The sequence below is a fragment of the Toxorhynchites rutilus genome, chromosome 1 (assembly GCF_029784135.1).
Source record: "Toxorhynchites rutilus septentrionalis strain SRP chromosome 1, ASM2978413v1, whole genome shotgun sequence".
NCBI classification, from domain to species: Eukaryota; Metazoa; Arthropoda; class Insecta; order Diptera; family Culicidae; genus Toxorhynchites; species Toxorhynchites rutilus.
The window spans coordinates 3023991-3042405 of NC_073744.1; the positions used below are offsets into that span (position 1 = coordinate 3023991).

Sequence of the window (18415 nt, forward strand, 5' to 3'; positions counted from 1 at the left end):
TAAAAATTTTCATTCGTTTCCCATCTAAAAAAGCTTCTGACTTTTGGTTTCGCATAATTAATCCACCATTCGGTTCATGAATTGAAAATTCTTTTATTCTCGTAACCAATAGGTCCATTTACGTTCAAACTCGCTCAAATGATCATCAGACAACACGTGTACTCTTAAAGACCAGAAACCATTTCCATGTGATCTACCTTGATCCGGAAGACAACATCTGATTCTAAATGGTTTGTGTCAGAAAACGAATTCACAAAAAAAAATGCTGTTCGAAGGTGTTCCAATAAAGATTGGTTGTTCGGTCTCATATAACTGTGTGCTAATCGGTTTGGATTCAAAGTATTTCATACATCTTTAAGATTGACGCTATTGACTAATTTTCCAAATGCATCACTAAAATTATGTTTTTCCTGTTGTATCTTTACATGCAACTAGACAGTTGAAATTGTACCTAGTACAAGATATTAACCGGAACTATTCAAATAGTATGGAGACTATGCTGAAAAAAATTACGCATAATAGTGATTCGTACCGGACAAAGTGTAAACGTTAATAATTTTCACACAACCACTGATTGTGACAGAGCTTTTGCGTCAATACTTCGCTGCACATTTGGATATATTAATATGTGTTAATATCGTTTTTTGGGCAAAGCTGTATTTATTCTGAAAAGTAGTTTCCTTCGAGGGCAATACTTTTTAATTTTTTTAGTGGCGCCATCTGTTGAAAAATCTCGGGACTTTTCAGCCCATGTAGTATTATATACAATTAGATAGGAAATATATACGACCATTTTTTCGATTGTAACACAAACAATGAAGATAGTAAACGAATTGAACAATTTAGCGAATAAGCTAAGTATGTTTTTTCGATTTTACCTGCTGCTTGCGTTGTGAGAGAAAAGTAACAAAAAACATGTTTGCATAAAATTCGGGCTTTAACCTCCATAGTAGAGATGGGCAAACCGCTGAAGAACGGTGTACGAAAGAAATAGTTCGTTTTTAAAATCTGAGACGATTTATTAATTTGGGTAAACAGAAAAATTGTGGGAAACTAAATTGAGAAAAAAATATTTTTCGTTACTTTCAATCCATTATTTGGCCTATTGCGTTTACGTCTCATCGTGATAACGATCATCGGATTATTTGTGAAAATTGAAAAAACAATTCTTGATACGGGACAAACTATTATTAAACATGTTCTTTGGTGGGTAAAGAAGCATCTTTCCTTTTCCCAGTAATTGAAAGAATTCTTATTAATTAGAAAATGTCCTATCTAATCTAATGATATTAATTCCAGGATATGAATAGCTGTGAAGCTGACTATGTTTGTTGGGCTGCAGCCAACATTCAATGTTGTTCTTGATACAAATATGGATACCGCTGAACGGAAGAGGGAAAGAACAGCTCAAAAGAACTGGTTCACTTAGGTGACCGGTTAGCGACTAAGCCGTTCATCAAAGTGAAGTCCTTTATCCATCTGAACTCCATGGTCTGGATTCCTCATTCTTTCTTACATGTTTTTTTTTGTGGCGGACAAGGAGAGTCGATCCGTATCAAAAATTGTTCCACATTTTCCGATTTAAAGCACTTATCAAAATCAGAGGAGAGAAGATGACTTGGAAAATAGCAATCTATATACCTAAAGTTTTGACGAGAGTTATGTTTAACGAGTTTAACGTTGATAAAGGTTTTATTAGAAAGGTTGTTGTCTAATCATATCGTTTTCGATGCACCTCCCCATTATGAAGGATGGGCGAAAGAAAAATGCGACCAATCGATTAATATTACTGAAGGAACGTTTATATTAATAAGAATTTTTATGTTCATTTATAGACAACGAGAATGTCGAGTTTTTCGTGTTAACGTTGTAATATCTCTCTAATGGTTTCTTCAACAGTTTACTAAAATCACTTTCTAAAAATTTACACTTTCTAAAAATAGATAGTGTTAACAATCAATGGTTCCGGATTCTTTCTCCACTACACTTATACCCCGTTGAAAGTTCAGTTCAAATAATAAACAGTTTTTCTAGGTCCAGAACCCTTTCTGTTTAGATTATTAAATACGTGGAATTTTCGGATTTCTGAAAAGCTACAAAAACTCAATTCGAAAGCCATTGTCGCCAAAGTCCTATGTCAACTTTCCGTCTATGCCTCTAGGCTTAAGCCCTTATACTTTTTTGATTTGAAATTCGTTTAAATTTTTCTTCGAATTTCCTGGTTTTAAATATGTATTCTTTCTGCACTGAAAAGTTTAGAAAATCATCATTTTTACAGTTTCTCGTTTGTTGCGTACAACGCAATATAGACGGAACGAACCAACCAACAGCCAGCCAGTTCCATCTCCCCAACACAGACATCACATCCGATCATCGACGAAATAAATCCCCCCAACACAAATTGGTATAAATAGAGGAGCGCAATCGAGAACAATTTCATTCCACATCCAAACTCTGTTAAGTGAACATCGAAATATATATATAATAGTTGAATTGTCACACACGTGTTTCTATTGTGTAGCTTGCCAGGCCTTTCTCGCCACAAAAGTCTTTTTTAAGACTAAAGAGTAAATAGTAAAGTTTTCTACAGTCCACTGGTTACCGTTGCAGTAGTTCTACTGCCCCCACCTGAGGAAATTCCCAGCAACATCCAGGATTTGTTTCAGCCTGTATCGCTGACCCACCGCCGGGATTTCTTCACCGTACCATCGCGTGCAAGGAGCCGCGATCGGATATCACCCGTTTCGTAGCGAACATCGTTCATAACCTATGTAAAATGGCCTGATATAAGTGCTGTAAATTGAATGTTTTACCTGACGAACTATGTACACATAGTAGGCGCGTAGAAACACAAACATAATCACTTTTGTGGTTCTGAGCTCAAATGTAGGTGTCGCATGAACTGATGCAGCGTTGCGTGAATTCATCAATTGAAATATACTGGTCCCTTGTAATTAATTAGTTTTGGTAACCTATATCGCCGATTTTATTCAAAAAAAAAAAATAAATAAATAAATAAATAAAATTACGTAGAAATGGTCGGTGTAAAATCACAACGAACCATGTGACATTTTTATGATTTATAGAAAAACGAGCTTGAAGTTTGGTGCTATAAGGGGTTTTCATTGAGCGTTCAAAACAATATCGATAAGTTACTCGTGCTGTATGCGTGATTCTTCAAGTCTGATAAATTTGGAATGTACAGGGTTTTCCATTTCGGGCTTCCGAAAGTATACAGCCCTGCGCTGACAACCGTTTGACATAGCTGTCAACCAAAGCGTCATATCGTTAGTTGAATGTCTGCCATTTTACAATATGGATCGTTTTAGCATCGCACAACGTGTTAATTTTGTTAAATTATACTTTAAAAATGATGGAAAACCGGCAAATGTTTTTCGAGCATTACGGACGGATTTTAGTCGTCATGGACGGCCTACAGAGCACACAATCGCTAATGTAGTGCGTAAATTCGAACAAACTGGATCCGTAGCGGATATTGTGAAACCTGTGCATCATCGTAATGTGCGTTCGGCCGAAAATATTGCTGCTGTTGCTGCCATATTTGAGGATGACCCGAATGTTTCGATTCCACGGCGTGCTCAGCAATTGGGCTTGTCAAACACATCATTGTGGCGAATTTTGCATTTGGACTTGCACCTACATCCATATAAAGTCCAACTGGTACAAAAATTAGAGCGTGGTGACCATGGAATGCGTCGGGCATACGTCGATTGGGTGAACGAACATCAGCAGCAAAATGCTGAATTTTCGCATCAAATTTTCTTCAGCGATGAGGCACATTTCGAGCTCGGTGTCTATGTGAACACCCAAAATTTCCGTATATGGAGCTCAGAAAATCCACACGTGATTGTTGAGAGGCCATTGCATCCGCCAAAAGTCACTGTTTGGTGCGCATTATGGTCTGGTGGAGTCATCGGGCCGTATTTCTTTGAAAATGAGGACGGCGAGACGGTAACTGTGAATGGTGAGCGCTATGGCCGCATGTTAACCGATTTTTTTTGCCACAAATTAAAGATATTGATACGGATGACATGTGGTTTCAGCAGGACGGCGCCATGTGCCACACAACACGACCGAACATGGTCATATTGTGAACGAATAATTTCGCATAATTTCGCGTTTTGGTGATGCCAATTGGCCGTCCAGATCGTGCGATTTGAACCCGCTAGACTTTTTTTTGTGGGGTTATGCGAAAGACCGAGTCTATGCCAACTCTCCGCAAACTCTTGAACATTTGAAAGACAACATTCGTGAAGTTATGACCGAGATACCGCCCCATATGTGCCGAAAAGTCATCGAAAATTACCTGTTCCGGATCAAGGTGTGCGAGGAAGCCCTAGGTGGACATTTGAATGATGTTGTATTTCACATATAATGGCATAAACCAAACTTTAATTTGAAATAGAAGTTTCATCGAAATTCGAATGCTAAGTGTGTTTTATTTCAATTTACTTTCAGAATTTAAAGTTGGAAAACCCTGTAGTATACAAAATGTTTAACCTAATGCAATCAATAACTCGATTTTTTTTTCATTCTGCGGCTTGTTCCGCTCTGACTTAACACCGACCAAATGCATAAACAGATTCGTTGTCGATAAAGAAACTTTTGACTTATTATCGTGCTAGAAAAAACATTGTTGAAACAGAACCAGGAATCCAGTTCTTTCTAGTAATGGAAATGATGTTTCGGAATTTGAAGTTAAATCTCGCAACTGATGTTATCAATTCGCCAAACCTTATAGCAGAAGAAATGAGTGGTTTGTCGATGAACATGTTTCATTGTCGAAAAATCCTAGATCACATGATAAGAAGGCTTAGCACATTCCGTTTGAATTGTGGAAAGAGCAAATAAAACTAGAAACCGAAGATTTGACAGCAGGAGTATGAAAAGTTGAATTTATTAAATTTATGGTTCAATGTTTTATCAAGAGAGTATAATTAACCCTGATATCGTTCAAATACTAATACTACTGATATTTTATTGATAAAATTACACATACCCCAAATTATAACTTAGCGTTTTGTCATGTATGTTAAATAATTGTATGTTAATTCAGGCTCCAAATGATTTTGAATAGTTTGTCTGCTGCCGGGGTTGTTATTTGCTTTACGGTTGGAAAATAATTGAATGCTCTTCTCTGCTAGGTCGCTACTATTATACTAAGCTAAATGGCAGGAGAATAAAAAAAAAGGTGGAGGGGTGGAACATCCGATGCAATGTTTCCCTCTCTTCGGGAACCGAACACAGGACGTAACAGAATCGAAAATACACAAAGTATCGATAGTAGGAATGTTCACTCAATTGACGAATTTACGTTGGATTTACAACCAGATGGCGCAGCGAGTAAAATGAGGATGTTTTGTTTTTTTGGTATGAAATTCGTTCAAATTTTCTAGAAAAATGAGAATTTATCTTCAAATTTCCCGGTTTCATGTATTCTTTCTACGCTGATTAGGTTCTACCTTACCCGTCATATTCCCCAAACATTGCTCACTCAGATCAAGGTTCGGATTTCATGAAGAATACTTGATATCAAGCCAATTTTTCGTGTATTGACTGGAGGATAGATCAAGGTTGTGGTTTACGGTGGAGCTTTCTTTGAAAAGGGTTACATAAAGATTTATATTTGGAACGAACACTTTTTATATAAAAAATGCCTATAGGCATACTTGCACATCTAATAAAAAAAATTGTTCCTTTCTTTTTCTATCGGGAAAATATTCCAAACAACGACTCGTTCAAATCTCACTTTTTACAATCTACCCTACACAACCAACTGCCAGAGCTGCGATTTGTCGTGAGAATCAAGTGATGGTACTCACTAACACTAACACTAACACATGGTGAGCTTCTACTTGACAGTAGAAATCCGAGCTCTTTGGTGAGTGTCCTGTTGCTGAAATGTCAGAATAGTGCGACACTCAAAAGTCTAGCTGATGGTTTGGTGTTTGGCGATATTCACAACATTCGCCTCTTTGTGTTCGTTCTTTACGGCCAGGGATGCCAGATGTGAATATACAGTTTCATTTTAAATACAATTTGAAGAATATTGTATTTTCAGGCATGTATTTTCTTTTCATCTTTTCAGATGGCCTTAATGTTTTTAGTGGCACTTCGCCGACTCTACGTAGTATTACACGTGTCATTTGTATTAGTACTTAGTTTGTGGAATGACACGCCTTGATTATCCCCTCTATTGCGGATCCCGATCGGGTTTGAAATTAGCAAAATGATGCATTTTGAAACACGTTCGACTTCGATTTTTTTTTTACCAAATTTGTTTCTCATCGTTGCAACGATGCTAAATTTGTAGATATATTCGCAATTTTACTGATGTGTGATGTCCTGCCTATCCTGTTGCAGACTTATATTTTCAGTTGCAAGCTGCAGGGATATGGCATTTCTACTCTTTATTTACTCTGGAGGTGATGACATTTACTTTGACAAAGGCCAACACGAAAACAACAAGTCACCAAGTATTTTTGTATACATTATACATCAAATATTTTTGTGTACAATGGCTCTCTGGGTTGACCGCTACCGACCGCGCCAGCTATCCAAACTGGACTACCACAAAACGCAAGTTACGCATCTGATCAATCTTTGCTCCCAGGGAGACTTCCCGTATGTTCTACGGCCCTTCCAGGCCAGTAACAAAACTCGCATCATGTGTCTGCTGCGGAAACTTTACCAACCGGGCGCGGAACGGCTACGCAATGAGATAATGAATTTCACAACGCCCTCGAACCGGAAGGTGGAAATCAGGAGCATCAGCAGTAATTACCACATCGAGTTGAATTCATCGGTTGCCGTGATATATAACAGGGTGGTCGTGTCGAATTTGATCAAGCAAATTGATCCCAGTGGGTAGAGGGAATATGAGACTCGTCTTGTCCGAAGTGGATTAGCTGATCAAAGATACCCAGGATGCGCTGAGAAGAACCATTGAAAAGTATTTGTCTACGTGCAGATTGATTTTGTGCGCCAATTCTACTTCGCGGGTTATCACCGCGGTTAGGAGTCGTTACTTGAGTAAGAGTGCCGGCTCTATCTTAGGAGGATATTCTTAAAATTTTCTATGTAAGATTGTCATTTGTTTGTTTCTTCAATGTAACAACACTATTTGCATTTCAGCACATTCCTTCGGAGCTAACGAAAAGAATTACGCTATCCTCATGCTGGAAGCTTGCAAGGTACAACTGTAACCGTTCACGGTCAACTATAAGGTGCCGTAAATCGACAGGCAAATATTCCTTCGAGAAACCGCCAATCAGATTGTCCTCGAACAAAGTCCACAGAAGCTGGAAGTGGTGACGAAACAGCAATACGAACTGCTATCCCAAGGCGTTCTATCGAATGTTATAATCTGTGGATTGGTACCTAATCTGGTTAAAAATTGCGACGAGTCTGAAGACGCAAACGTTGAATTTTGCCGGGTACTATGAACACCGGATGCAGCAAGGAAGCAAACATATATTCCATCTGGAATTGTTCGTGGCGCAGTTAATGGCACGGTATAAGAAGTTTCTCAATAAAGCCTCAATGCAAGTGGATGATTTTTAAGCGATTCTTTGAGATCGCAATTTTCTTTCGTTTTATGAAAAAATTAAATTTTTGTGTTCATCACACATTTATTAACTAAACTTCAATAGTTCTGGTAATGATTAACACAAAATAAAAAAAAACACGCATTGTCGGTTTTCAATCGGATCGTTTTCATGATCCGCAAAATAATTATGAAATGGTAAATTTATCAATATACTTAAATACCATTTCATTCAAAAACCATTATGCTGCACCATGTTCATTTGAAAATTATATTTAATGTAACTTTTAAAATCATGACACCATAATATTTTTTATTATATATGTCTGTTCATTTTAACTACAAGAAATAAATATTCGCTCGATTAATCGAATACTGAAAGACAATTGTTCGAATGAATCGAATATTGGCCCCACGATTAATCGATAATCGAATAAACGAAAAATTTAGACATCTCTAACAACAACAACAACTTCTACTTCAACAAACGAATCTAAACAACCGTCGCGATTGACAAGAATGATTGGAACTGTCTGATCACTCACATTTCTACTGCCATCATACGCCACAACCACCGCTCTCGTAACGTAAAGTTGTAAACAGAGCGATCGGCAGTGAGAGGCATTGGAACCTGAGAGAGAGGAGCCAGCTGAATGACAGATAGTTTGTTTTCTTCTTATTCTTTTTACGCATTCTCATCAAGAAAATTCCAAACTGACAATTTCAATCAAGCAAGTTGTTGTCATTCATTTATGAGAAAAGTGTTCAAACTTGACGTGAACCTTTGTTAGTGAGTACATTTGTGCGTTTTATTCCCGATTTGATTTTTGACATAGGACTGCGTCTAACAGGAATATATGGGGGTAAAAATTTGAACACTGATCACGTAGGAATAATAAAAGATGTACCAGGTCAGCCCACATCATGGCTTCTAGCGGCATCGGCCCATTCAAACATTTTTTACTTTTGATAATTTCGATATAGTTGTCCTAAAGAATTATTTCGATGATTTCTAAAACAAAATCCAAAATTAGAAGCAAACTGACTTTTATGATTTGTTTGTCGGTGGAGATCTTGTGTGAATTTATGGGTGTTTTGGGCCCATTTGTGACTTTTTCCGATCGTACATTCAGTTTTCGCGAATTCTTATATTCTTTCACTGGTTCCAGGTTGATCTATTACTGCAAGCTCGACGAATCGATTTTTGCAATGTGGGCGATGATTGTCTATCTCCGATGCAATTTGAATATGCAGCGTACACCCAGGTTTTTTTACGCGGATTTTCCAATTAACGCGGTTTTTTTACGAGATACGTATCCCCCGCGTAAAAAAAAACCTGTGTGTATGTGGAATACATAAAATAAGAGCTAATCTTCCAATGAAAATAGCCAACATTGATTTCTCTCAGGTGTATTTTGAGGGAATTTTGTTTGTGTCCGATGGAAATAATACTAGGTTGACTAAAAAGGATGCTGTGTCTGCATTTTTAACAGGCATTCGGATGAAGATGAGAATTATACTACCAGTCTCTCGTCATCTTTGCCATGATATTCACATTCATATGCAATATTCAAATTTGACATGTAGGTTTAATCAAGGCACTAGTATCACTGAAGATCCAATCGAATTGACCGATAGTGAAGGTGAACCAATAGTCTTGTCCAAAAAACTAAAAGGGTCAAGATTCTTTCTCCCCTTTATGTGTGATATAATTTGTATACCATTTCCCATATACAACATATCTGTCGCTTCCAATCAGTCTGCATAAATGTTGCGCTCACTCTGCCCTCCCTCACAACACCCACTTCCCGTTTGTGACATTGATGAGTGAACATTTTTTGTGCGAGTGTCGAGCAGGAATGAATTGTCTTTCTCAAGATTCACTGTACTCCTAATAAGTGCTCGAAAGATGTAATCTTACGTTGATCGCACTTGATCGAAGAAATTAAAAAAGAATGTATTTGACCGCAGTATTTGATAAACTCTTTCTGAAAAGAACTGGATTTGATTTGCTGAAAACACTATCTTGTTTTCTCTCTAGTTGTGCGTTATGTGTGGCGATGGTAGGTTTTTTCGAAGCTGCTACTGATTTCTATGAGTTCGGCGTTTTCGGCTTGCATGCAACGATTTTTGAGGATTTGTTTGACTTTTGCTTTCGGGCAGCCACACCAGCAGTAGCAGCAGCTTTCTTCTTGCTGGTCGCCTTCTTCACAGCAGCAAGTTTGTTTTTTTTGCAGCAATAACTGTTCCAAAATGATCTAACCGCTGTACAATTATAATTGAGTGGAGCTGGCACCTACTTATATACAGATTTTTGTGATTTCAATAGCTTGCTTTCAAAACAATTTTTGAGCTATTGAAACAAGTTTTTGGATCAATAAGTAACACACATATAACGCGTAGACATTTTATCTTTCGAATGAAGCGGTTATCATACCATTTCTTTCAACCGGCGAAGAGGGTTTATTGCTCAAAATCCTGTTTCTCCAATGTAACACTCTCGTTTTCGAAGCTTTGAACTTACACCCCAGTATAGAAATGAAAGATGTAGTCCGACGTCAACATTATTTTCACATAAAACGTCTTGCAAAAAAATGTCATGTTGAAATTTTCTACATATTTCAATACTTCCCCTTGGTTCACCGTGACTGGTTCGCGCTGACATAAGGGTGATCACAACAAACGCGAGCTGGCTCCTCTCTCTCAGATTGGAACCAACCGTCATTTGGTTAGGTGTCAGAAACAAAATAGTGAGTATCACTACTGAATATTTGGATCTCACGTGCCGTGAGAGGAATTGAGTGACTATGGTCAGCTTTTTTGTGACATTGACGGTGATGGATTGCAGCTCTGCCAACTGCGATGGGAAAATAAATTGTACAAAAAAAAACGCATATCTTTGATTGTTTTTTGCATCCTTTCGACGACGACGACAACATGTCCCAAGTTTTCTGCAACAACGTTCCGAATGGCAACCCAGTCAATCTGCGGCTCAAAGATACGGCTGCTGCATCGACAACATCCGCAGCATCACCGTAACGACAAAAACATACCGACCGACCGACCGACCAAAGATCCGCTCCTGTTTTCTAGCGAACGATGATGCACTTTCGGTGTGCGCTGTGCTGTTCAGGAGCAGGAGTGTTAAAATTAGATTTCCGTTGGCTAAAGGCAAACAGCGGTTAAGTTGTGCCTAAGCTTCCCTTTTCTTTTATCACCGTTAACGGGGGGAAAAAAATCCTTGCCTTTGGTTTGGCCCGGTGCCGAGAATCGTGGGCAATCAGAGCAACTAAGCAACGGTGACGGCGGCGGCAACCCACGCTTATCGGTTGGTCGGTTGGTCTGAGTGGATTTTTCTTTTCTTCCCTTCAGGATCAATTATTGAATTACAGATTTGAATTATGATGCATTCCTCGAACGAACGGCGGGCGGAACAGATGAACGCAGGAATTCCCGCCCGATCCGGAAACCACCTAGAAGAGAGACCACGACGAGCAGTGGCGAAATAAAGGGATGAAGGATAATAAATTATCACGTATAACCGAAAATGCGGTTATATAAACAAGAGGCATGCGTTGAGAGCACAAATAGTAGCATGGCGAGGGAGGAGAAGAGAGGCAGGATGGATGGAACCAGCTGGAACATAATTAGTTTTTGGCAGTGGCACGTCTGGAGCTTCCCGTGTGAGTGTGGAAGCGGCGGAAGGTGGATACAAACAAACACGAAAAAAATGGCCAAGTTTCTCTTCCGGACGATTGCGAGACAGAGCAATCGGTTTTTGCCCCCCACAAAAGAACCAGTCGAGGTTTATGAAAGGGAAAAATATGAGCAGGTCGAAAGTGTTTTGCAGGTTAATAAATTATTTTCTCGACTTTCGGGCTGAGTTCCTATTTTGGCCCCGTTTCCTCTCGGACGAGTCTTTCCCCCCCGCCCTCTCATCACACGATTTCTTCTATTATGTGACTAGTTTCCTTTGCGACGCCGGGATTGGATCTCATCCGGATGAAATGGGGAAACTGAGGACCATTGAGGTGATTGCTTTTGCCCGAGCGAATGTGAATCGCAAGCGACCAGTTGGTGTGTGTAGTTAATGAATATTTCAGGGCGTTGGGAGAATTGGATTTGCCCGGCGGAAATAGATTTGCTGCGTGCGTGTGCAGCAGACAGCCGCCGCCACCCTGTATTCAGGGTGTTTTACACAATCGCAGCAGGCGGTGAGAAACTCGTCAGCTGATCATCTAGTGTTCTTTGGCCGGTGGCTGACGAGAAGAAGATGGAAAAGACCAAGCGAGATGAATCCTTACGCTTACGCGCGCATATATCATTGGCACGAGGCAAGTTTTGGCAAATGATTCATAAATCAAACGGTTTTTTTTTTGCTGCTCTCCTCCTGTTTTGTTCTGAAGATTGGAGTTATTAAATATCGCATTAAATCGCGGGAAGCAATTTGTGGGGGATTGTGACAGCTCGAAGACATTTATTATCTATGTCGAGGGTAATCAAAATGCGGTACAGTGGAGTGCTGCCGGTGATAAATTGAAGACCCACGTCAGTGCGCTTGGGAAAATTCGATACATGGGGTTTATCGTCATGGTTTTCACGCACACCGATCATGGCAGTAACTTCGGGTTCGATTCTCGCTCCGGCCGATGGTTTTTTGTTTTCCTACACCCAAAAATAATTTTTAGCACATGTTTTGGCATCCCGATTTATTACATTAAATGAGCCTGAAAATAACCGAAAACCTGTAACTCTAAAATACTGGAGCGAGCGAAACAAGAGACACATTGCAAATAAGTACGCATTAAAGTTTTTCGAATACTTTGCTACATACACGGCCCAGACCGAGAAAGAGATAGATTCACTATTATGCTCTCCTTTTTACTCTTAGAAAACACTTTTCAACTTCATTTTATAATGAGGTGTAATATGATCACGCATTCATACAACATCACCAGTGGCTATGTGGATAGCGTAACCGTAGCTTTGCATTCCAGCCAGCATTGTTTCGATCTCCGTTGACATCGTTTGGACTTTTTTTTGGGTACAAGCCCAAGCTGGCGTTCAGCCTGCTCCTCCATACATACAAACATTTTGATCCTTTGGAAAAAGATGATTTTATTTGTTCATTTCGGCACACGAAAAAGCATTTTTTCTGCCGAAGATGAAATGTTTTCTACCAGCGCTGGTTTGGATATAGAGGTGGAAATCGGGAACTTGAAATCAGGGTCCGAAGTATGTGTCCAAAATATGTGAATGTTGAATAATATTGTTCTATAACCAAAATAATAGAAAAATGGAAAATCGAAATCAATAAGTCATACACTGAATTAGCAATCTTCCGCAGGAATACGAGTTTGAGATTTGCTACTTGTATCGAATGATGTACCAAATATCTGGACTAAGGATTATGTAAACCAAAGTTTGAGATTTAATACTCATGTATAACTGTATGCTCATACATTACTATTCCCGGCTGTCCGAATGAATCCAGCTGAACCTCTTTTTATTGAGGACGTGAAGCATTTGATCGCCGGATTCGACTCGAATGCCACAATGTAGAAACTTTTGATCATCTACACCAGGGGTTCTCAAAGTGGCCGATATCGATCCCTTGGGATCGACATATGGGAGCACTGACTTTGGGGGTCAACGCGGTTTGAAAATCGTTCTCGATTAATTAACACAAATTCTTATTTGAAACCACCAAGTTAATAGAAGTTATGTTACGTAAACCAACTTGTTATAAGAATGACTAATATTTTAGTAGAAGGTATTATCGTTGTAATTTGTATTGATAATTATTAATTACACTACATATTTACTATTTACTGAGTTTTACGCATATTTATTGATGACAAAATGATGTCAACCTTACTCACTTAACTAACCGCAAAGTTTTTCAGTTGGTTAATATTTTGTATGAATAAAATGAAGATAAAACTCTTAAGAAATTTGGCTATTGGGGTCGATGGTATCACTTCATTATGGAAAAAGGGCCCCTTGCCCCAAATAGATTGAAAATCCCTGATCTCCACGGTAATGCAAAAAGTCACAAATCCCTAATAGTGCGTAAATTTTTGGCTCGAAGTCGCGTCTGTATTCTAAATCATGTGTCATATTCACCTGATTTCGCGGCACATCGAGGCAACTCGAACGGCTTCAGTTAGAAACGTTGTTATGTGAATATTATCGATGTAAAAAGTGCATTGAAGCCGAAGGAGTCCAATTTGAATAAAAATATGAACAAATATTAACACTTTACCGACCGGCCGTCGATTATTCGACTTTTGCTCCACAGCGCTTACCGACCGGTTCTCGATTAATCGACTTTCGATCTTTCTGTTAGATTTTTTTAGGTTAGACTGACAAGTAGCAAGCCGCAAGCATTTCGAATTCTAAGAATATAATTTTGGAACCTTTCGAAGGCAGCTCTGGCGTAAGAATTATGCCAAGTTCCTCTGAAAGCGTAATAGATATTGTGAATTTATTCATTGAATGGACGGTGAAAAGGACATAGTATGTTCGAACCGCTACCGGTCGGTAAAGTGTTAATACATTCTCCTTAAAAGTTCATTTTCACTCCAATTCTCGAGACATATTCGACATACTGTGTAAATCGGTTACGATTTGTGTCGAATTGTAAACTCATCGACAATACAAGAACTGCCAATGCATCAAGAAAATTTGGGATATTTGGGACGGTTTATGGGCAGGAGGGATCATTGGCTCTTATTTTTTCAAAGATGAAGATGCTAACCACGTTGCTGTCAATGCAGTCCGCTGCTAGCCGATGATAACATATTTTTTGCCCCAAACATTGCAAGCATTGAATGTGACAATTTTACGAGGCTCATTGATTTTTCGGAGTGCCCCAAAAAGTGATGTAGAATCGAACCGTTCATTATGTTTGAGGTGGTCGCCATCATCTACATGAATAATTTTCAAATGAATTATTTAAAAAATCCCCAAAATTCTTTTTCAGGAAAATGAATTTTTTTTAGAAAAATGAAAAATTTCACACGGTAATGAATATTCAATTTTTATACCAAACAGATAATTTCATTGTCTTGGAGTATGAAAAAGTGCTGGAATTCAACGAGCCAAACTTTGAAGCAATCGAATGTTGCCAACCAGCGATTTCATGACTATAAGGAGATGAAACGAAAATTAAATTCTTTTTTATATTCTAAAAATGAAAAATCTATGTATAAAACGAACGAATAAAAAAAAGCTAGATTATTCCACAATTTCTTGCAGGAAGTAGACATTACAATTTCCGAAGAAAACTACCGCAAAAAAAAACAAGAGAACAACAACAAAAAACCATGCATCAACAAATTTAGACTCAAGCAAAGGACTAGGATGAATAGAACATGTATTCATAAAGAACTTGGATGAGGAACTTATCCCTTCCTTGCATAGCATCTTCAGTATATCACTAGAAACTGAAATATTCCCAGAACAATAAAGGGTGTGTCACATCAAATTGCATCACGGAAAAAACGCTGTAGAAATTCGCCCAGTAGACCGATCCTTTTGAAAATTTTAGACAGTAAAATAAAAACTATTAAGCAACTTTTGGCATTTTCTTTTTATTCATACTTCGAGCCCAAGCCCGTATGCTCGCACCTTCCTCTTTACCCCGTCCATAAGGTTCTGTACAACGTCAGGTTGTAGTTTTTTTTTTGAACAGAAATCCATTTTCTCTTGAAGTCCGCCTCCGATTTGACAACTTTTGGGTTCTTCCGAAGGGCCTGCTTCATAATCGCCCAATATTTCTCTATTAGGCGAAGCTCCGGCGCGTTGGGCGGGTTCATTTCATTTGGCACGAAGGTGACCCCGTTGGCTTCGTACCACTCCAACACGTCCTTTGAATAATGGCACGAAGCGAGATCCGGCCAGAAGATGGTCGGGCCCTCGTGCTGCTTCAATAGTGGTAGTAAGCGCTTCTGTAGGCACTCCTTAAGGTAAAGCTGCCCGTTTACCGTGCCGGTCATCACGAAGGGGGCGCTCCGCTTTCCGCAAGAGCAGATCGCTTGCCACACCATGTACTTTTTGGCAAACTTGGATAGTTTCTGCTTGCGAATCTCCTCCGGAACGCTGAATTTGTCCTCTGCGGAGAAGAACAACAGGCCCGGCAGCTGACGAAAGTCCGCTTTGACGTAGGTTTCGTCGTCCATTAACAGGCAATGCGGCTTCGTCAGCATTTCGGTGTACAGCTTCCGGGCTCGCGTCTTCCCCACCATGTTTTGCCTTTCGTCGCGGTTAGGATCCTTCTGAACCTTGTATGTACGTAGGCCCTCCCGCTGCTTGGTCCGCTGGACGAATGAACTTGACAAATTCATCTTATTGGCGACATCCCGGACTGAACTTCTCGGATCACGTCTAAACTGCTTAACTACGCGCTTATGATCTTTTTCACTGACGGAGCATCCATTTTTGCCGTTCTTCACCTTCCGGTCGATGGTTAGGTTCTCGAAGTATCGTTTTAGTACTCTGTTGACCGTGGATTGGACGATTCCCAGCATCTTACCGATGTCCCGATGTGACAACTCCGGATTCTCGAAATGAGTGCACAGGATTAATTCACGACGCTCTTTTTCGTTCGACGACATTTTTCCAAATTTACGAAAAATTGACAGTGAAGCATGGCCAACGTGATCTATACACTCTTATCTGATTATAAGCGAAAGCTGAAGATATAATTCCTAAAAATTAAATTTTTACAGCGTTTTTTCCGTGATGCAATTTGATGTGGCACACCCTTTAGAAATCGTTTTCGGTGCGTATATTTAAATTAGAGATGAAGCCAGTACTGATAGAATAGAAGAATAGAATAACATGTCAACAAAATGGATTCTTCGAGGGTCGTTAGACTGCAACTAATCTATTGAAATTCGTGAGCTTTACTCTGACCTCAGTTAAGCGTTTGATCACACCGTCGTTCAATTATTACTAGGCTGACTAAGCGTACCATTTTTTGAACCATTTTTCATCGTCCCGTCTTTTTATGAACTTGTACCGTATTTTGAGTAAAAAGGAATTTGAGATATTTGTAATATTGTCAATTTGTACCACGACTTATTTGAAAAGCCATGCCACAAACAATTGTTGCTTCCATTAGAGATTTCAAACATGTTTTAGCCTTCTTGAAAAAGATGATGCATCTCACACTGAAGTTGCCGTTGATTTTGCTTATTTTTATTAAAATACTTCAACATAATAGGAAAGAAGTATTTTTGACTAGTGAGATGCAAAGAGTCTAAAAAATATAGAGGGTGGTGTCCAAGTCAAGTCCGCGTTGTTGACGCAATACTACGGAATTATTTTATTCAATTCACGTGTCAATTCGATGGCACAGGAATTGAAAACACCTAAAAATGTGGAATGTGTAAGGGTTTCTACTGAGCACTCACCGAGACGTTCTGAGCCTAAATATGTTATTGATAAATAAATAACCAAAAAATAGATTTAAAAAAACTCCTTGAAAACAAAATCAATTCCATTTATCAAATCCAAAAAAAGTAAAACATTTTTCTTTGAGAATTTTTGACTTCAAGCAAACCAATTCATAGACATTTTTCGAGTTTTTCTACATGCAGTGTGATCCAGGTTGTTCTTTCGCAAAACACACCGTGCATTTAGATACCAACTTGCTTCCCATTCAGCCCGCATCAAAGGCGTTTGCACAATGTCGAACTGATGCCGAAATTCGAAGGATTTCTTCGTCATCTTGTTCAAGAGTGCAAGAGTGAGTATCAGCTGAAGGGTTGAACACTTTCTTAACGATTTCTTTGGCAGGAAATGGAAATAAATGTTTATTTCAACTAGGACTAGGACTACGTTTTACATTAAGGGTGCCAAATCAGAAAACGTATCACGTTTTTATGAAATAAAGTTAACGTTAATAACTATTTTTGATACGAACGGATTTTAACGCTTCGCATACGAATCGAATTGGAAATTTTCTAAGTTTGATATGCTATACATTACAATCCCATAGTTTGAATTGGTGAAAATTGGAAGCATTCCCATTTCTCCATACATCTGTTCTGTCCATTTGTGTTCTTTCCCGAACAGAGCTGTCAATAACGGGCAACTTATGCAGCCGCTAGAATAGAAACGACGAAGCAGGATAGCGAGAAGAGAATATTCGCGAAGTAAACTCCACCCTTGCATAGTAAGTAAGCTGTCGCTAGCGTATAAGTATTGCATCTCCTCTGAGGAAAATTCTCAGAATCTTTCTGTGCCCGAAACATTCTGCACGTTTTGTGTTTCATGTTTTCCCTCGAGCTGTGAACGCTAGCGAATATTTCACTTGAAGTGCATCTGACATTGCAATTAACACAACCATCCGAGTCATGGCAAATCAGGCGAAAACAAAAGGGTGCAAATGATTATAAGTCGCTTCTAGCCATCAGTGTTTGACTTTGTGTGTGTTGCTTGTGTTCGTTGCGCGAAACTTAGAACTTGTTCATTTCCTGTACATATTGGTAGCACAACTTCGATACTTTTCGTATTTGCTCTCGTGCGCATCGGCTCTGTTCTGATTCAACAAGCTCCTAGTAGCTTTGTTGACGGTTTTGACCGAGAGTCGAGAAACGATTTTTCATAAACGATCATTCTCGCGATGTTTCATTTTTATCGCTGCAACTGTGTGCATCTGTTAGACGCGTGTTTGATGCTTGTTCAATGGCGATGCCCGGAGGATGCCTCTCGTTAACAATGTGCAATGAGCAATGTGCAATGAGCGCATTGTTATAGAGAAACAAATTGCGACATATGACCAATTAGTGTATTGTTCTCGTAAAGGCAAGAAAAAATCGTTGCTACAAATTCTACAAA

At 39.1% G+C, this 18415-nt stretch overlaps 1 protein-coding gene across 7 annotated transcripts in view; it reads right to left on the reverse strand.

Annotated features, from left to right (window-relative positions):
* LOC129778748 (nucleolysin TIAR) overlaps positions 1-18415 on the reverse strand; it is a 1021219-nt gene that overhangs the window by 429434 nt on the left and 573370 nt on the right. The window lies entirely within an intron of this gene.